The sequence below is a fragment of the Pseudophryne corroboree genome, assembly GCF_028390025.1.
Source record: "Pseudophryne corroboree isolate aPseCor3 chromosome 3 unlocalized genomic scaffold, aPseCor3.hap2 SUPER_3_unloc_75, whole genome shotgun sequence".
Lineage (NCBI taxonomy): Eukaryota > Metazoa > Chordata > Amphibia > Anura > Myobatrachidae > Pseudophryne > Pseudophryne corroboree.
Genome location: NW_026967569.1, coordinates 11835 through 17751, shown reverse-complemented (window position 1 = coordinate 17751; position 5917 = coordinate 11835).

Sequence of the window (5917 nt, the reverse complement as noted above, 5' to 3'; positions counted from 1 at the left end):
ACACACCATGTGACCCTAAAAGCTTTATTTAGATGTGCCCTGTCTCCTGCGGAGCCCGCTATTCCCCATGGTCCTGACGGAGTCCCAGCATCCACTACGGACTACGAGAAATAGAATTATCGGTAAGTAAATTCTTATTATTATTATTATTATTACTGTAATACATTGGGAGTGGTGGTGTAGTCACAGTGACATCACTTTTATCTATAGTAATAATACAGAGACATGACTGGTGAGGGGATGTTGGCATAACAGTTATTTTACTTATATCTACAGTAATAATACAGGGACATGACTGGGGAGGTGAAGGGATGTGGGAATGTCACAGTGTTATCACTTATATCTCTAGAAATAATACAGGGACATGACTAGGGGGAGTGAGGGGGATGGGGGAGCGTCACATTTACATTACTTATATTTATAGTAATAATTCAGGGACATGACTGGGGAGGTAAGGGTATCTGGGGTGTCACAGTGACGTCACTTATATCTATAGTAATAATACAGGGACGTGAGTAGGAGGTGAGAGGATCTGGGAGCGTCACAGTGACATCACTTATATCTATAGTAATAATACAGGGACATGACTGGGGAGGTTAGGGGATCTGGGAGCATCACTGTCACATCACTTATATCTATAGTAATAATACAGGGACATGACTGGGGAGGTTAGGGGATCTGGGAGTGTCACAGTGACATCACTTATTTATTTTTCATCCACTAGTGGGCACTGGAGGACTCTTGGGATATGGGCGGTGCGATAGCAGGGATAGGCACATTTAAATATTTTAATGAGTAACCCTCCTCCCCCCTCCATACTCCCAAGATGCCTCAGTGTTTTATGTGCCTTCACCAGGGAAGGTCACATCATGGAGTTATTCCAGGGTTTACTTTTAATTTTTCAAAAGATTTTTTCTTTTATCAGTCACACTCCCTTCCCAGCTTATTAAGAAGTGTGGGTCCGGGAGTGTGTGCTGCTGTTGTGCAGCGAAGGCTTGTTTGTGCTTAGACAGAGAAGCCCCCCCATAGACCTTCATCAGCGTTAGCTGATTCAGCCATGGCTGCAGGAGCTGGACAGAGCTACAAGACATCCCAGCACTTGGCAGCGCAGCTCCAAACAGTGCTGCCGCTGACCTCTACAATCTGCCCCTCTAGACAACTGGGAAGCGGCTCCCGGCAGCGCTGCTCACAGCAGCGGACAGATCACACTGCCGCTGCTGGGCGCCCGTCACATCACACATCTCCCTGCTCTCCAGCTTCCACTAGTGCAAAGACCACGTGGGTAGCTGCTGCTAGGCGCCGTCACTCAGAGCCGGCGCTTGGTATACATTGCAAGCTAGCCGCAACTCACTGCTTTATGCAGTGTGGGAGATCATGGAGGTCCGTACTTCAGCCGTTCCCCTAAATATAAGGGATGGTGGCCAGGGCTATAAGGGACATAACATGCTATTAAGCCTAGGTTATGAGTGCTTTTGGGGGTACATAGGTTATAGTCAGATGCACATGCTGGGACGCCGTTTTCACACAAAGGTTATACACCTACTTCCCGCTTCTTCCTACAGCAATATGTCAGTCCTACAACACAATGCTACTGGAGGGGGCAGGGGTGTTTAGTAGGTGGCACAGTGACCATCATAGATTTCCTCTATAACACAGTGTGGTGCACACGGTATTATAGACACTACAGTTATTATCACTGAGTTGTGTGGATGTTGTCTCACTGTATTATTGTCTGTCTGTCTGCATGACAATATGAGAAACAGCAGCTTGTCTGTGATAACTGTGAGAATGCCTGATTTGCAGTCAGAGTTGTCCGCTGTACAAAAAGACCGTGATGCGGCTAAGTCTGATTCATGATTAATACCGTGTGAGCAGCCAGTGTGGGCTCAGGATGTTTCTAGAACTTTGCTGGGTTACAAAGTCCATGTATAGTTCAATTTCTAAGAATGGTCATCGTTTGTCTCATAATCACATTCTGAGGATTCAATGCCACATCTGATATCTCAGCATTGGGTCAGGGGTCAGATAGTGAGGTCACTAATAGCCCGAGCTATGATGATCTCATTAGAGCGGTACGCCAGCTGCTAGGTTGTACTGAAACATATGAGGTTTTATTGCTAGCAGACTATGGGCGACTGCGTGTTTTTCTTATTCATATCTCTTAATAGGCATTTAATAGAAGCATGGCTAAATCCAGTTAAACACTTTTCTGGGACAACACGATTTCTGTCTAAATATCTTTTCCCACAGGCTATGACAACTAAATCGCCATCGGTGGAGTCTTCAGTATCTAAACTTTCATTAAAATGGACTATTCCAGTCCCAGGTGCAGCTACGCTTAAAGACCCCTCGGAGAGTAAGCTGGAGGCCATGCTAAAGTCCATGTATACAGCAACAGGGGTGATGCTTACACCTGTTTGAGTTGGAGTTTGTGTTAACAAGGCTGTAGTTGCATGGGCGAAACAGCTCAGGTTAGGCCTACAACAGGGTTTTCCCTCAGACCAGCTTATATTTCTTACCGATCACATTTGTGAATTGGTTGAGTATTTAGGTACGGCTTCGTTGGACAAGTTTGTTCTCGGCTTGCAGCCCAACAGCTGCTGTGGTTGCGTTCTTGACAGGCCGAGGCAGAATCAAAACGAGGAATAGAGGCGTTGCCTTCTACTGATGTTATCTGGTCCTGAATTGGACAAATTAAATTCCCAGTAAATGAGGGGGGGATCTGTTTACCTGCCAACCATGCAGAGGGACGGGGTTTTCAACAAACCACTAACCGTCGTCAGGACTCAAGCCAGTGGCATGACGGGCTTCCAGCCCATCTCTGCTCTTCAGTTGTGGGAGCACACCTTCAGAAGTTTCCCTTCGCGTAGTTTCAGACATCACAGATGGGTGGATCCGCAGTTTTGTTTTAAGAGGTTTCAATGAGTTTGACTGTCTATCACCGATGCAGTTTTTCAAGACAGGTCTGACTGTGTCAGCAGACAAGTGAGCAGGTCTGCAGACCGCTGTTCAGTCTCTCGTACAGTCAGCAGTTTTGGTTCAGGTTCCAGTACACCAACAAGGTCAAGGGTTTTATTCCAATCTTTTTGTAGTACCAAAGCCGGATGGCTCAGTCAAACCGATATGGAACCTAAAGGGGTTCAATCGGTACGTCACTTACTACACTTTCAAGATGGAATCCCTACGGTCAGTGATTGCAGGTTTAGAACCACAGCAATTCATGATTTTGCGGGATCTCAAGGATGCGTACTTACACATTCCAATTTGCCCACCGCATCCGCATCTGGCGGACTTAAGTTTGCAGTACGACAAGCGCCTCGGGTATTCACAAAGGTGATGTCTGTGATGATAGTTCATCTCAGATCCCTGGGAGTGATAATCGTTCCATACTTAAATGACCTTCTCATCAAGGCTTCGTCTCAACAAATTCTTTAACATGCCTTACTGTTGTACAGTCTACTAGTTCAGTACGATTGGATTGTCAAAGAATTCAGTTTTAGGAATGATTCTGATTACGGTGGATCAATGCATTTACCTGTCACAACAGAAAGTACATGCTATTCATCATCTAGTACTGCTAGTGCTCAAACCACGGACAGTCTCGGTGCATTTGTGCATTCGACTGGTAAGACAGATGGGGGCATCTTTCATCACACTCCAGTTCGGAAGATTTCACTCAGGTCCCTTTCAACTGGATCTACTCGCATAGTGATCCAGCTCTCATCTACAAATTCATCAGATGGTGATGTTCGGCCCAATTGGCCATGTGACTTTGAGTCCATCCCCTTTTTGTTGATGTATGCAACTTCTGTTGCGTTGTCCGACTGAACCTGAACAGTCTGAAACAGGAGCAAGTGAACTGCCTGACGCAGAGTGTTGTAAATCGCCCTGAGTTCCAGGACACTGATTGCCAGTAATCCTGTGATAATGAGCTGCTGAAACTGGCTTCCTAACACGTAACATAGTTGGTATAACCAACTGTGGAATGCCCTCTCGTCTTGAAAGTGGTCTCAACAGCCACCCCATAAACCGCAGTCGCGCTAAATCAGGGTAAAGGAACGACCCCTGCTGTAGTATAACTTGGAAAACAGTATTTCGGCAAGGTGTGTTGCACAATTGGGTGCCTTGTCATACAAGCCACTGTATCTGGTATTTCATACTGACAGAGCGGAACTTTGGACAAATCACGCTTTTCTAAAACAGGTAGTATCTTCTTTCATATCAACCAATCGTAATTCCTGTTTTCCCGAAGATTCAGGTACTCCAGCTACTTTGGATGTGGTACGCGCACTCCGCGTTTATGTAGCCCGAACATCAACTGTACATATAACGATACTTTGTTTGTTCTCTATGATGCAGTCAATATAGGTTGTCCAGCTTCCAAACAGACCATGGCCAGATAGATTAACCTGACCATTCGTCAGGTACACTTTCATGCTAGTCGATGGGAACGTCATGGGCAGCAGGCCTTAGAGCTTCTACGACACAACCTTGCCGTGCAGTTACATGGCCATCAGTGCACACGTTTGTACGCTTTTACAAGTTTGATAATTCTGCGGCACCAGCTTCTAGCTTTGGCCGTCTAGTGTTACTGGTGCCAAACAGCTCTTCCGCCCAAGGGGGAAACTTTGGTAGGTCCCAAGAGTACTCCAGTGATCCCTAGTGGATTAGAAAGAAAACAGGATTTTGATACTTACCAGATAAATCCTTTTCATTGCACCCACAGGGGGCACTGGACACCCACCCAGAGCAGTTTCTCCTGGCTGGTGGTAAGTTCAGTAGTTCTTATGGTAACACATTTTCACCGACCTGTTCAAATGTGAAGGTGATTGTTATCTATTGTTGTGTCAACTTTCTAATTGTCCGTTATGTATCACTACTCTTGTGGCTCCACATACAAAAACTCAGTGCAGGAAAAAGGTTTGGAGTCTGGAATTGGATAATTCTGATGATGGACGCAAGTCTCAAAGGTTGGGGAGCAGTGGTCCAACATTGTCAGTTTCAGGGTCTATGTTCAGACCGAGAAAGATTACTGTTAACCACTGTCCTGGAACTCTGGGCAATTTACAACGCTCTGCGTCAGGCAGTTCACTTGCTCCTGTTTCAGACTGTTCAGGTTCAGTCAGACAACGCGACAGAAGTCGCATACATCAACAAAAAGGGGATGGTCTCAAAGTCACAAGGCCATGCGAGAGGTTGCTCGAATCCTCAATTGGGCCGAACATCACCACGTGATATTGTTGGCGGTCTTCATTCCAAGAGTGCACAACTGGGAAGCAGATTATCTCAGTCGGCAGGATTTTCCTCCAGGAGAATGGGCCTTACATCCAGAAGTGTTCCAGATGTTAGTCCAACGGTGGAGTTACCCAAAGGGGGATCTAATGGCTTCTCGCCACAATCATCAGACAGATATGTGTCCAAAACAAGAGATCCAAAGACAGTGGCAGTGATTGCTCTCACCATAGCGTGGCCGTATAGCCTTGTGTATCTATTTCCATTTCTCCAGCTTCCTCGGTTGCTAAAGTGGATCAAACGATAGTCCACGACCGTCATACTAGTGGCGACTCGTTGGCCTCGGAGAGTGTGGTTCTCGGATCTCCATGGTCTACTCGCAGATGATCCCTGGCTGATCCCGCTATGTCCAGACCTACTACAGCAGGGGTTGTTCCTTTACCCCGATTTAGCGTGGCTGCGTTTTACAGGGTGGCTGTTGAGACTACTTTCAAGATGAGAGGGCATTCCACAGTTGGTTATACCAACCATGTTACGTGCTAGGAAGCCAGTTTCAGCAGCTCATTATCACAGGATTTGGCGAGCGGTTGGTGTGAAGCTAGGATGTTTCCGACATATTCTTTCAAGTTATCCCATCTTTTGCTCTTTTTACAGACGGGGTTAGATGAAGGACTATGTTTCGCGA